The 14,542-nt window shown below is 35.0% G+C and overlaps 1 protein-coding gene across 1 annotated transcript in view; it reads right to left on the reverse strand.

Moving 5' to 3' along the window:
- Positions 1 to 14,542, reverse strand: part of UBE2R2 (ubiquitin conjugating enzyme E2 R2) — a 99,276-nt gene that overhangs the window by 9,284 nt on the left and 75,450 nt on the right. The gene's annotated exons all lie outside the window — the stretch shown is intronic.

Here is a 14,542-nt window from a genome sequence, read left to right on the forward strand (position 1 = left end):
TCTCTCTCTCCTTCTGATTCTCTCTGTGTTCATGTAAGATCACAGTTTCACATGAAGCTTTGGTTTTCAGCAGTCAACATGGAGATGAATTTGTCCATTTAGACAAGTTTGTGGTACTTGGACATAAATTTCTTAGACTATCAGAATAGATTGTGAGGGCCTTGGGCATATATTCGTAACCCCAACTTCTACTCTCAGTTCTTATAAAGAAGAACTCCTCTACCTTTTCTCTACTCCAGGCTTGGAGGAACAGGTCTGGTCTATCAAATACATGTTTTGCACACATTATATTAAAGAACTGACCTAACCCTGAAGGAGGTCCTGGCAAGAATGAGGGACAGATGATGCGGTTATTTTCTTTTAAATAAAAATAAGTTTGTAAGCAATAAAAAACACCAAAGGAAAATGAAGACCAATACATCATACACACACAAACATACCCACACTAGCACACAGGAAGCCAACAAATTGTAAAGTTCTACACAGCCCAGACATGTTTAACAAAAACTACAGAAACAGGAAAGGACAACAGATAGAACCAATGTGAATAAATAACGTTTTCCAGCAAAGATAATGACATGGGTAAAGGGAAATATCAAGAGAATCTTTGTTTTGTAACTCCACTTTTTAGTTCCTACAGGAGCTAAAAGACAAACACACAAAATATAATGAATAAATCAGCAGTTTTGGACTCATAATGTATGAACATGTAATATGTGATAAGAACTTCATAAAGGTAGGAGGACAGAGAGGTATAGGGAAACTGTGTGTTTACTATTGAAGTTAAGTCGGTATCCAAGCAATGTACAGGCAGAAAGCAGAGTACAGGTTACCAGGGGTGGGGTCAAGGGTAATGAGGGGTTTATGCAAAACAAGTGTAGGGCTTCTAGTTGGGATGAAGGGAAAGTTCTAGCAATGGATGGTGATGAGAGTTCATCAACACTGTGGATGTGATTACTGCCAATAAATGATATGCTTGAAAGGGACTGGAATGGGAAGATTTATGTTGTATATATGTTTTCACAATTTAAAAGAAAAAAAGAAATTAAAGACATGATGACAATGAATTTCAGTACATGATACTGGACAAGATATAAGAATGGAGAGAAAAGGCTCAATGGACATTAATGGGAACCAAGAAGACATGAGAAAATAGAATGTAAATTTTATATCAAGGTTAAATTTTTTCAATGTGATAACTGCACTTAAGGAGATAACAAAAAAAAACTGCCCTTACTTGTAGAAAATGTACATGAAAGAATTGTGTGTCAGGGGGTATCATGCATGTAACTTGCTCTCAGATGTTCAAGGGGAGAGGGGAAAGAAGAAGAGCAGGTTGGCTAGCAAGAAAGCTAGCAAAGGTGACAAAATGGTGGAGCTGGGTATCTGGGGGTGGGGTAAAGGTATGTTGGAGTTCTCTGTATGGGATTTGTGTTATTTGTGCAACTATCCTGTAAATTTGAAATTATTCCAGAATAAAAAGTTAAAAATACAAAACAAAATGCAAAAAACTTCAGAAGCATTTAAGGGATATAGGAAATAAGAATTTGAATTGATGACCTAATGGATGCTATTGCATTTTCCTCTTTTCAACAGATATAGACAACAGTCAATGAAATGAGTCTGCCTATTCTGTTAGCTATGACAAGCATTTTAGCAGGGCAGAATACAACCCTAGCACCACAAACAGGCCCTAGCCTATGGGACATTGAAGCATGAAAAATGTGGAATTCTGAAGAACTAAAAACAGGCATTTTTATCTAGTGTACACATATATACCCCCACTCAAGGCACCTTTAGAAAAGTTTAGAGGGCTCATTCTTAAAAATCTAAGTTTACTTTATGTATGCAGCGGAGAAGATTAGCCTACCCATAGATATGTCTAAGAGTTACTTCTGGAGAACCTCTTTTGTTGCTCAGATGTGGCCTGCCTCTTTCTAAGACCAACTTGCAAGTGAAATCGCTGCCCCCCCCCCCGATACATGGGATATGATATCCAGGGGTGAGTCTCCCTGGCACCACAGATGAGTCTGGCCCTGGTACTGTGGGATCAACAATTCTATCCTGACCAAAAATGGGGAAAGAACAGTAACAAATAAGGTATCAGTGGCTGAGAGAGGTCAAACAGAGTTGAGAGGCTATTCTGGAGGTACTCTTACTCAAGCTTCATTTAGACATTGCTACCTACCAATAATCTGCCAAACCCCGATTCAAAATCATTCCAGCCAATCCTAAAGAACATCTAAGGTATCATATAAGGTTCTACAAAGTTCCATGCACTAGGGTAACTTTACAGAAACATACAATTTCCAGATGTGTCCCTGGACCAGATAAGTCCTGAAATGCCAAGGGGCCAACCTCTCCAAAACATCAACTAGCTCCATCCCCCTATCGCATATTATTGAAAGCTCCTTTCAAAAGTTAGAATGGGCATAGCCCAAATACCCCTAAAGAGTGGCATAAAGATGAAAGGTGATGGTGGAGTTATACAGAGAAGGTAGGGCTTAATAAATGAGTATGATTGCTGAATCATTATTTTGTTATTTCTTTCGGTCTCCAGTATCTAAGAGCAGCTAGAAGTAAAAACCTAAAACTGTGGAAATGTAACCCATACCAAACTCTGAAATCTGTTTTACAACTAACTGTTGTGTTGTGCTTTGAAATTTATTAATTTTTTGTATACATGTTATTTTTCACACACACACACACACACACACACACAAACAAACATTCCTCTAGCTGCCAGTGTTTTGGAGCAGCTAGAAGGAGAAATTTGAAATAGTGGAATGGTAACCCATAACAAACACTGAAATCTGTTGTGTAACTACTTGTTGTAGTGTACTTTGAAAATCACTGCTTTTTCTTTCATTTGTATATATGTTGTATTTAACAATTAAAAAACATTTTTTAAAAAGAGGGTCTCATTAAAATTTACAAAAATACAAAACCAGAACGGTTTAGTTCAAAAAAGACACTTTAAAAATGGACAAAACATTTATCATTTAAACTGAATGAAATGCGTTGAGGGCACTGGGATATAATACACAAACTGCATATCCTACAAAGCAAAAAAATAAAATCATACTGGTCCAAAATGGGATGTAAAAGAACACTAGGAACAGGAGGGCTACACTCGGTTCCCCTAACCTTGGCTACTTTACCAACTCAATGCTTGGGGCAGTACGTACAGCAAACTACCCTTTTCGTGGGATGGAGAAAAGACTAGTCAGGAAGATATCCTATGCCAATCCTGAGAGAGACCTCACTACAGAAAGCAGTGGCCTCTGGATTGGGTTGATGAACGTGGTCCCATGCTACATCTTTTCGTGGTGGCAAAGAAAACAGCATGTATCTATGCCCTAAAAAGCAAAGCAAATCCCCCACCAAGGTTACTCTCCTATCCTAGAGCCTACAGTAGGCATGGTTGGTAGTTCTGGAAATGGTGCCTCAGAGAAACCAGTTGTGAGCTCTATGGCAACGTCTCAGAGACCACCCCCCAGGAAAGTTTCCAATGGTTCTGGAGAGAGCATGGAATAAGTACTATTTTGTTTCTTCCATAAGGAGGAAGACATATGATGTTGTAGATTCTTAATCAGAGATATGGCAGTGACTGGGTACCTATCAACTCTACTCTTTGCTACCGCCTACTTACCTCCTACTCCTCAAAACTTCTCAAATCCATAAGGAGCCCTCACTTCCCTAAACTTAATTCTAGGGTAGGACTATGGACCTCTTCTTCTTCTGGAAAGTATGCTGACTTCCCTCACAAGGTGGCAAACTGCTGGGCCTTTAGTAGCCACTAGCTGGCGACAGCTGATGCTCTGGCAGAAGTATGTCTCATGGGCTACGGTATAAGCTTTCATTCCTTGGTATGATGCTCTGGATCCCTACCACTGTAGCACCTTTCTATTGCTTTGCTATAATTTCCCCCTTTTGACCACCTCTCTCTAATATCCACTGGTTATTATGATACAGACTGACTTCAGGCTCTTAAAGATTAACTGGAATGCTTAACTCTTTTTCAGTTTACAAAAACCCTTCATGTACAACTTTATTTTATGAAGATGTACGCTAAGATGCTGAATATAAGACTAGTGCAGTCATCATGCAGAGGAAGCCCAAACACATGTAATCATGGAACCAGTGCAGATACCAATGTCACATAGTAGTCAAGATTCCTAACAGGATGAGAAATCTCTAGTGTCACCTGCACCCACAAATTGGACTTGGAACCCAGAACCCTTAGTTGACAGTTGCTGACCCTACAGAATTCAGACGGAAAAAGATGGAAAAGGCTGCCACATCTTCACTGCCATATGCTGACTACTGATATTCCAGTGCCATACATGATCTGTGAGAAAGATATACAATTTATTTAGCTTCAGAACACCCTTCCTTCATTGCAATTAATGTAGAAACAAAAAGGATAGAGAAAAGAATATTGTTTTCTTACAGATGAGGTTCTACAAGGCATACAAAATACCCAATGACCCTTAAAAATTCAGAAACACAATAGTCTCCACTCACCACCAAGATCCACATGAGAGAATATCCAATGATTAGGTAGAACTAAATTGTAAAATGTCCAAGAAAGTAACTAATAATTTTTAATGTAAATACCTTATAGATTTGTATATGAAGATCATAGTGGCAATTTGAAGGTAACCAATTCTGGTTGTGAAGCCTCCGAGCAAGGAAGCATAAAAGCAGTGAAGGCAATCCCAGTGAAGGCAATTCCAGGAATATCCTTGAATTGTGGCTTAGGTAAATATGAAAAGGGGAAGATGTGAGGGCCCAGAAAAAGAGAAAATGAAGCTAATACCCAAATGACAAAGGCAGTTTTAGATGGGCAGAAATGTATGAAAGGAATCCCCCGCCCTCAAAGTACTGGGTTAAATGAGAAGCAGGTTTATCTTAAAAGAAAAAAAAGTCTCAGCTTAAAATAGTATAAACAATGCAAACTGATAGAATCTGTTTGTATTTAAAGCAGGAGAAATAAAGGAAAAAAGTCTTGAATTCATTTCAGTAGTGACAATAAATTTTCAAGTCAGGTAACACTAGAATACATTAAAAAAAAAAATCTTATGTTTGGGTCTCTGCTATGTAAAGAGGAGGCTTGTTCTTTCAAAGGGATTTGCTTCAACATTCATCCTCCAAAACCAAGATTCACTAGTACCTTAGAGCTACCACTTCTTCAAGTCTAGGCCCTGAAAAACAAGCACCAAAATAAAAAAAATTTTTTTAACTTAGGAAAAAAAAATTACTTCTAAAAGCACACCAGCCTCTTAAACAGGACCTTGAGTAATACTTAAAATGGAATAAATAAAATTCAGTACCTTAAATACTTTTCTTATTAAGATAGTTTATATATACACCATTTCTATCTAGGACACTTTTCTCCTTAAATAAAGAGGACACATTTAAAATTTTTAACATATCTAAAATAAAAACCCTCAAAACAATTATTGTGATTATACCTATGTATTTAGGACCCAAGTTATATTTTACATTATGAAAAAGGAACTATGATATTGGCATCTAGCAATTATGTCTCCATGTAGCCAAATGAAATAAGTTTGAGGAGCTAAGAAATATATTTCCTACAGCAAACAATTATACTTCACATTAGACAAGGTAAATTACAGGTTCTCAAGGGCTGGGGGAGAGGGCTGGGGAAGGAAGAGAGGAGGAATAGACAATTGTTACTTAATGGATACAGAATGGATGGTGGTGAAGGAAGCACAATACTGTAAATGTATTTACAACTAATGAATTGTACACTTAAAAATGGTTAAAGTTCTTTTCCTAAATCGATGCAAATGTACTAAGAAATGATGATCATACATCTATGTGATGATATTAAGAATTACTGATTGCATATGTAGAATGGAATGATTTCTAAATGTTGTGTTAACATTTTTTTAATTAATAAAATAATGGTTAAAATGGGAAATTTTATAGTTTATATGTTACCACAATAAAAAGTAAAAAACAAAAATATAGTGTCTTAAATTTTAAAAATATAAACTTCTGAAACACCACAATTACCTAGAAAGTTTATCTTTACTCCAGTAAAAACTATAACTATACCTATTTCTTGGTCCTCATTAATAAAAAAATGAAATTATAGAAGAAACTGGCATAAAAGATATAAGGTGTAACAGATGCTAAATACAAAACCCAGACAAAAGACAGGCAATAACAGACAAATATGAAATTGGGGTCTTAAAAATAATGTTCCAGAAGTAGGTTTCACTAATGGTACTGTAAGATGAATTTTTTTCACATCACTCAGAAGTCTGTTAATATATAACTAAGATATAACGTTGTTAAATCTATATTCCCTTAAACATATTCAGCTCATGAAAGGGAAGCCATATCTATAAAAAAACCTCAAAACTGCTTTAATGCTATATATATATGAAAATAGTATAAAATTGTTCAGGCATTCACATTTACAGCACTACATCAAACTTAATACCGGAATGGAGAAATATGTACCACCACAGGGCAAAATCCTGCTTACCCACATGCTGTTGCTAATTACATGGACAGAATAACTCAATATTCAGAGGAAGGTAAAATTCAGAGTTTTATGAGATGAACAAAGCAGTGAAAAATTGCTAAAGCTAAACTACTGAAGACAATGTGCTCCAATCAAATTAACCAAAAATTGAGTTGGGGAAACAGAATTAAGAAGGAAGGGGGAAAAAACAGTATGGTCATTCCTCAAAAAATTAACCACAAATTTACCACAGACCTGGCATTTCCACTCCTAGGTATAGCCAAAAGCACTGAAAACAGGAAGTAGAACAGATACTTGCTCACAGTATTATTCACAACAGTCAAAGTTGGAAAAAGCTTAAGTGTCCATCAAAAAATGAACAGATAAACAAAATGTGGTACATACATTCAATGGAATATTATTCAGCCATGAATAGGAATGAAGTTCTGATACATGCTACTAGGATGAATCTTGAAAACACTACACAAAGTGAAATAAGTCGGACATAAAGGGACATAAAGGGTATGATTCTATTTATATGAAATAACTAAAATAAATTCATGGAGACAGAAAGTAGATTAGAGGATATCAGAGGCTGGGGAAGGGAGACTAGGAGTTACTGATTAAGGGGTAGAACTACTGTTTGGGGTGATGAAAAAAAAAGTCGTGGTAATGGGTGGTGGTGATGGTATCCAAATATTGTAAATGTTATTAATGACAATTAACTATATACCTAAAAATGGTTAAAATTATATATAACATAAAATTATGTTTATATATGTTACCACAGAAAGAGAGAGAGAGAGAGAAGGGCAAGAGCAAGGGCAGGAATGAAAAGATGGCGGGAGGGGCAGGGAGGGAGGGAGAGAAGGTGGGAGAAGGAAAAACAGCAGACTCAGCTCACACCTAATCTCTTCTTGCTACAAATACATAAAAATGCTGGATAAAAGTTTTAAAATACATATTTAACACAATTAAATCTGAAAGAAAGGGTACCAGAAGTTAAGAAGTATCTCAAAGAAAACCCCTAGAACGAGCTGAGACTAAGCACCAAGAGATTGAGAAAACCTTCTCGACCAAAAGGAGGGAGAGTGAAATGAGACAAAATGAAGTCTCAATGGCTGAGAGATTCCAAACAGAGGCAAGAGGTTATCCTGGAGGTTAGTTACTCTTGCACATTAAATAGATATCATCTTGTTATTTCTGAAAATACAGAAAATGTAGAGCTATGTTCCAGTAGCCATGTTTCTTGAAGATGATTGTATAAGGATATGGCTTTCACAATGTGACTGTGTGATTGTGAAAACCTTATGTCTGATGTTCCTTTTATCTACCTTATCAACAGATGAGTAAAATATATGGAATAAAAATAAATAATAGGTGGAACAAATGTTAAATTTAGATAGAAATGCTAGTGATCAATGAAAGCGAGGAGTAAGGGATATGGTATGTATGAGTTTTTTTTCTGTTGTCTTTTTATTTCTTTTTCTGAATTGATGCAAATGTTCTAAGAAATGATCATGATGATGAATATTCAACTATGTGATGATGTTGTGAATTACTGATTATATATGTAAGAACAGAATGATCAAAAGTTAAGAATGTTTGTGTTTGTTGTTATATATTTTAATTTTAAAATTAATAAAAAAAAAAGTAACTCAAAAGTATGAAAGGTATATTCAACTTGATGCCCCAACACATCAAGGATTTATTTATTCTATATTGGAAATAGAAGTTGACTTTTAAAGTTCACAAGGAGACAGAAGACACGTTCTCAGGTCTGTTCAAGTCAGGGAAATGGAAAACAATACTGCTATGGGTACCAGAAGGTGAAAAATTTAATCCACAAATAAGGAAAGTTCTCAGAAAATGAAACAAAATGGGTTAGAGAGAAAAAGATAAATCAAGTCACCTATGTGGGGTAGGAGGGATGGAAAATGGAGTAGCCAAACTTTTCCACAGCAGCAATCAACACAGCAGAGCAATGCCTATAATAGGAAAGAAAGTATGATCCCGAAATCTCATGCCAAGGCAAACTGTCATTTAAAGTATAATGGCACTGTGGAGAAGTTTAGAGGGGTGCACCCCTCCACCCCAGCCACTGTGGATTCCCTGCTTTTCCACGCCTTGGGCGAGGAAGGTCAGCCCTGAGAAGACCTGCCCTCCCGACAACTCCAGGTGCATGGGACCACAGCCCAACTGCTCATCCACAGCCCATCAGCTACACATGCCTCTGGTGCCAGGCCTAGGATGGGCAGCAATGGCTCAATGTGGCTGGGGTGTACTCGGTGGCCACCACCGGCTGATGGGACAGCTTCGGCAAGATTCAAAGGAAACACTAAGGCTGCTTCAAGGATTATCTGATTCCTTTAAAATACATACCTGTAAATTTAGAGTAAAATGCTGGTGATCTGTGAGGGGGAGGGTGGGGGGTATGGTATGTATGAATTTTTTTCTGTTTTCTTTTTATTTCTTTTTCTGAGTAGATGCAAATGTTCCAAGAAATGATCATGATGAATATGCAAAAAAAAAATATATATATATATATACCTATATACACAGATACATTTTTAAGGGCTTACATTTTAACAGGGATCAATCAGTTTTGAAACCCAAGCTGTCTGTCAAGATGAAGTCTTAGTTTGTGAAATAGCTTTTAATTTCTGAAATTATACTGCTTACTATTACTCTAAATAAAAACAGAGGTTTGTGTTTTTTTAATGTGACTTTTTGCCCATCTTTAACAATTTCAATGTCAGCTTTAGTTAACCTTAGATACTGTGAACCAAATCTACAAAAGTGAACCATCTTGACCTTTACTGATGTCACAGCTTTTGTTTTCTAGTGGCCAAAATACCTATTGTATTTGTGGATTCAAAACCACTTATAAAGCCTTTATTACTATCCTTATGCTCAAAGATAATAATGTTAGTTTATGTGGCCAAATATTTGGGTTCATTTTGAATTCAAGCATTTCACTATTCTTAGTTTTTTAATTTAATTATTTTCACAGGCAAGTTGAGGGAAGAAATAATTTGTCTTCCTTTTCAAGTGCTTTTGAAAAAAGGATTACAAAAAAAAAAACCTACAGTGGGCTATGGTGGCTCAGTATTTACTGGCAGAGTTCTTGCCTGCCATGCCAGAGACCCGGGTTTGATTCTCGGTGCCTGCCCATGGGAAAAAAGACAGAAACGAAAAACTAAAACTTTTTCGATTGATGTAACATAAAATGTGGAACTGCTCTTTGCAGGGTCAGAGATGATATTTTTGCCATATACTTTTTTTTTCTCCCATCCCTCAAGGGACTTCGCCAGTCCCTTTTATTATCTGTTTCATATCCTCCTGGACGTATCTAGGTATTACATTAAGCTACACAAGATTGAAGGCTCTCATTCTTATTCTAGGTTCCCTGTGTTTGGATCTTTTGAAATGATTTATCCAGACAGGTTGAATGAGATTATGTGCTATAGAAAGATTAGGTTCTGGACAAAATAAACGTTTCTTCCTTTGGTCTCAAAGAGTAGATGAGGTTCTAAAATATAGACAATGTCTTTCTTACCCTTGTATTCTGAATTACCTAATCCCAACCTGATTGGCTTCATTCTTAACTCCTAAATACTAGGTTGTTCATAAATAAATAAAACAGCCTCTCAAAATCCAGAAATAATAATTACCACTCTGGGCTAAATATGACTGCTATAAATAAGAGCTTACAGTCTAGGCCCCTTGTTTTTGGCATATACTTTTATACATAATTTATTATTATCAAACCAGTTAAGTATTTTAATATGTTTGTAAACAAATATGATTTCACAGCTTATCTTATATATATGTAAAGATAAGTATTTAATTCTCATTGTTCACTTTTAACTGACAAGAAAAAAAAAGTGGAAGCTACAGAAACTGTAGAGGAACTCAAAGCTTTTGAATAGAGTACATCTGTAATCACTTACAATATTCCCTACTATAAACTGACTGTTCTATCAAGTATTAATGAAGAAGAATTCCAAAAAATTTATGCATATAATCTACCTTCAAGGAGATATAATTCCCCACTTCTTAAGAATGACCTACAAATAGTAACTTCATTCCAAAAGGCACAGTACGGAAAGGAAGGAAAAGGCATAACTCTACAGTGGGGAAAATATTAAAAACACTATCTCAGTCAGGAGATGAAAGTTAATATAAAGAGTGTTAAGTCATGTTGCTAGAAGGTACCCTTGATGTGAGGAAAATTGCACTCTACCTCTGTGGGCTTCCTCCCCAAAACACATAACGCCAGCCTAATTATGAGAAAAACATCAGCTGAATCCCAACTGAAGGACATTCTACAAAATAACTGACTGTAATTGCTCCTCAAAACTTTCAAGTTATCAAAAAAAGGAAAGATCCCAGCGGGGCCTCCAAAAAATAAATAAAATAAATAAATAAACAAAGAAAATCTGAGAAACTGTCACAGTCAAGATTACCTAAGGAGACATGACTATTAAATTTAATGTGGAATCAAGCAAGGGACCCCGGACAGAAAAAGGACACTAGGTAAAAATTAAGGAAATTACAATAAAGTAGGGACTTTAGTTAATCATAATATATTAATATTGGTTCATTTATTGTAACAAATGTACCATACTAATGGAAGAAATAATAATAAAGGAGACTGTGTGGAGTATATGGGAATCTCTACTATCTTTGTACTTTCTCTAAATTCTAAAATTAAAATTATTCTAAAATGTAAAAGTTATTAAAATATGATTGATGATAAAACAGCAACAAGATACCAATTCACACCCACTAGAACAGCTACACTATGAAAAACAACAAAAAGTGTTGACGAGAATATGAAGAAATGGGAATTTACACACACTACACTGCTGGTGGGAATGTAAAATGGTGCAGCTGCTTTAGAAAATAGTCTGACAGTACTTCAAAAGATCAACATAGAATTACCGTATGACCCAGCAACTCCACTCCTAGGTATACACCCAAGAGAAATGAAAACATTTCTACACAAAAACTTGCAAACAAATGTTCATAGGAACATTAATTACAATGGCCAAAAAATGTAAACATTCTATATCTTTTTCGGTTATGTTGCTAGTTCTTCTAAACCAATGCAAATGTACTAAGAAATGAGGATCATGCATCTATGTGATGATGTTAAGAATTAATGATTGCATATGTAGAATGGTATGATCTCTAAATGTTGGGTTAATTTCTTTTTTTCCGTTAATTAAAAAAAAAAAAAAAAAGAGAAGGGATAATTGGAGCTGAAGGGATACAGACTGTACAACGGGACTGGATATAAAAACTCAGAAATGGACAGCACAATACTACCCAATTGTAATGCAATTATGTTAAAACACTGAATGAAGCTGCATGTGAGGTATAGGTTTTTTGTTTTTGTTTTTTTTGTTTTTTTCTTTCTATTATTGTTTTAATTCTTATTCTGTTGTCTTTTTATTTCTTTTTCTAAATCGATGCAAATGTACTAAGAAATGATGAATATGCAACTATGTGATGTTATTAAGAATTACTGATTGTACATGTAGATTGGAATGATTTCTAATTGTTTTGTTAATTCTTTTTTAATTAATAAAAAATAAAAATAAAAAAAAAATGTAAACAATCGAAAAATTCATTAGCTGTCAAATGGATATAAATAAAATGTGGAATGTTCAATCATAAAGAGGAATGAAGAATTGCTAACGTGCTACAACATGGATGAAACTTGAAAACATGGTAAGTGAAAGCAAAGCACACAATCATAAGAGACAACATATTGTACAATTCCATTTGTAAGAAACGTGGAGAAGAGGCACATTCAGACAGACAAAGTAGACTGGTAGTGTCCTCAGCTGGTAAAGTTGGGGGGGTAATCGGAGTGACTACTATTATGTACGGGTTTCTTTTTGGGGTCATGAAAGTGTTCTGAAATTGATTTGTGGTGATAGCTGCAAAACTCCTGAGTACACAAAAAAATGCATGTTACACATCAAATGGGTGAATTGTATGGCATGTGAATTAACATCTCAATAAAGCTGTATGTAATTTTTTAAAAGTCTGACAACAGATCATTCTTGATTTTTGCCACGTAACTCAGAAAGAATTAAAAATTTAGTTTTATTGCCCTAAATTTTTTCTAAAATATTTGTGTATGTTTGTATATAAAACTGAAACTGAAGCCTGTCATTCTTGCAATATAACAATCATACATGGATATATGAACTAATTAAAAACAAATATTCTATATGAGTTTTTTCTTTTTACTTTTTCTAGGGCGATGCAAATGTTCTAAAAAATGATCATGGTGATGAATATACAACTATGTGATGATATTGTAAGCCACTGATTGTATACTTTGGATGGAATGTATGAGTATGAATATATCTCAACAAAAAAATAAAACAAATATTCTCTATAATCTGATTAAGAAATGAATTTCCAATAATTATTAAATCTAAAAAAAGTAAAAATATATCAAGTTTAATATATTTTATGTTGCTTTTATCAACTATCTATTAATAATTATTACTATTAATAATATAACTATTTAGTAATAATTCAATTTAGACAAAAATTGTAACATTAGTGTCTTATTGTTGCAAGCAAATAAAAAAACTAATTTATATACAGATTCCTGCTGCAGAAAGGTATTCTAGGGTAAAATATATAAAGCTATGTGCTGGTTTGAAAGGATGTATGTCCCCTAAAAAAGCCATATTTTAATCTAAATCTCATTTCATAAAAGCTGAATAATACTTATTCAACACTATATGTTTGAATCTGTAATTAGATCATCTCCCTGGAGATGTAACCCAATCAAGAGTGGTTGTTAAGCTGGATTAGGTGACAACATGTCTCTACCCATTTGGGTAGGTCTTGATTAGTTTCTGAAGTCCTATAAAAGAGGAAATATTTTGGAGAATGACAGATTCAGAGACAGCAGAGAATTCTGCAGCACCATGAAGCAGAGAGTCCATCAGCCAGCACTTCGGAGATAAAAAAGGAAAACACCTCCTGGGAGCTTCATGAAACAAGAAGCCAGGAGAGAAAGCTAGCAGATGATGCTGTGCTCGCCATGAGCCTTTTCAGAAGAGAGAGAAACCATGACTGTGTTCACCATGTGCGTTCTTGGATGAGAGAGAGACCCTGGACTTCATCAGCCTTCTCAAACCAAGGTATCTTTCCCTGGATACCTTTGATTGGACATTTCCATAGACTTGTTTTAATTGGGATATTTTCTCGGCCTTAGAACTGTAAACTAGCAACTTATTAAATTCCCCTTTTTAAAAGCCATTCTGTTTCTGGTACATTGTATTCCGGCAGCTAGCAAACTAGAACAGGCTATTAAGTATTAACATTTCAAGTGTTAGAGTAAAATTCAGTAGGGGTAATGAAATGGAAATACAAATTCAAGAAAAAAAATATAAATTTGTGATGAAAAGACTGATGTCCACTTGAAAACATGAGAAAGGATACCTACTTTTAAGGGATAGGCCATCATCTTCTAACTATACAGATCAATAGTCTGAACAAATAAATGATTATATCTATCTCTGGATCAATCGCCTGATAAATAGATATATAATCAAAGGAAATCAAAAGAAAAATACAATTACTTTCAAATCATCAGAATAAACATACACATATACATGGTAAAACAAAAAACCCACCATATAATATAAGCTATTTTTAAAGTAGTAAATGTCAATTTCAAGTTTGTAAGGACTAACACTTCTCTGCGAGAAGTACTAAGAATTCTAAAGTAAGGAAGCAATCAATCCAAATGGAGAAGTCCTGGAATGCAAAGAAGCAGAGTCAAACTTAAACAATGTAAAAGGAGGAATTCAGACTAGAAAATTTCTTCCAATGTGAACATAAGGGAAATGAGAATCATATGCATTATTGCTCAATAAATACAACTTTTCAAAAGGATACATTACCTACCACTCACTGTGCTAGGTGAAGAAAAAACAGCCAAACAGAAAGGACTACTTTTCTGGTGGTGGTTAAAAGATGGTATTTGATCTCACTTTG

This window comes from Tamandua tetradactyla, chromosome 2, assembly GCF_023851605.1.
Source record: "Tamandua tetradactyla isolate mTamTet1 chromosome 2, mTamTet1.pri, whole genome shotgun sequence".
Lineage (NCBI taxonomy): Eukaryota > Metazoa > Chordata > Mammalia > Pilosa > Myrmecophagidae > Tamandua > Tamandua tetradactyla.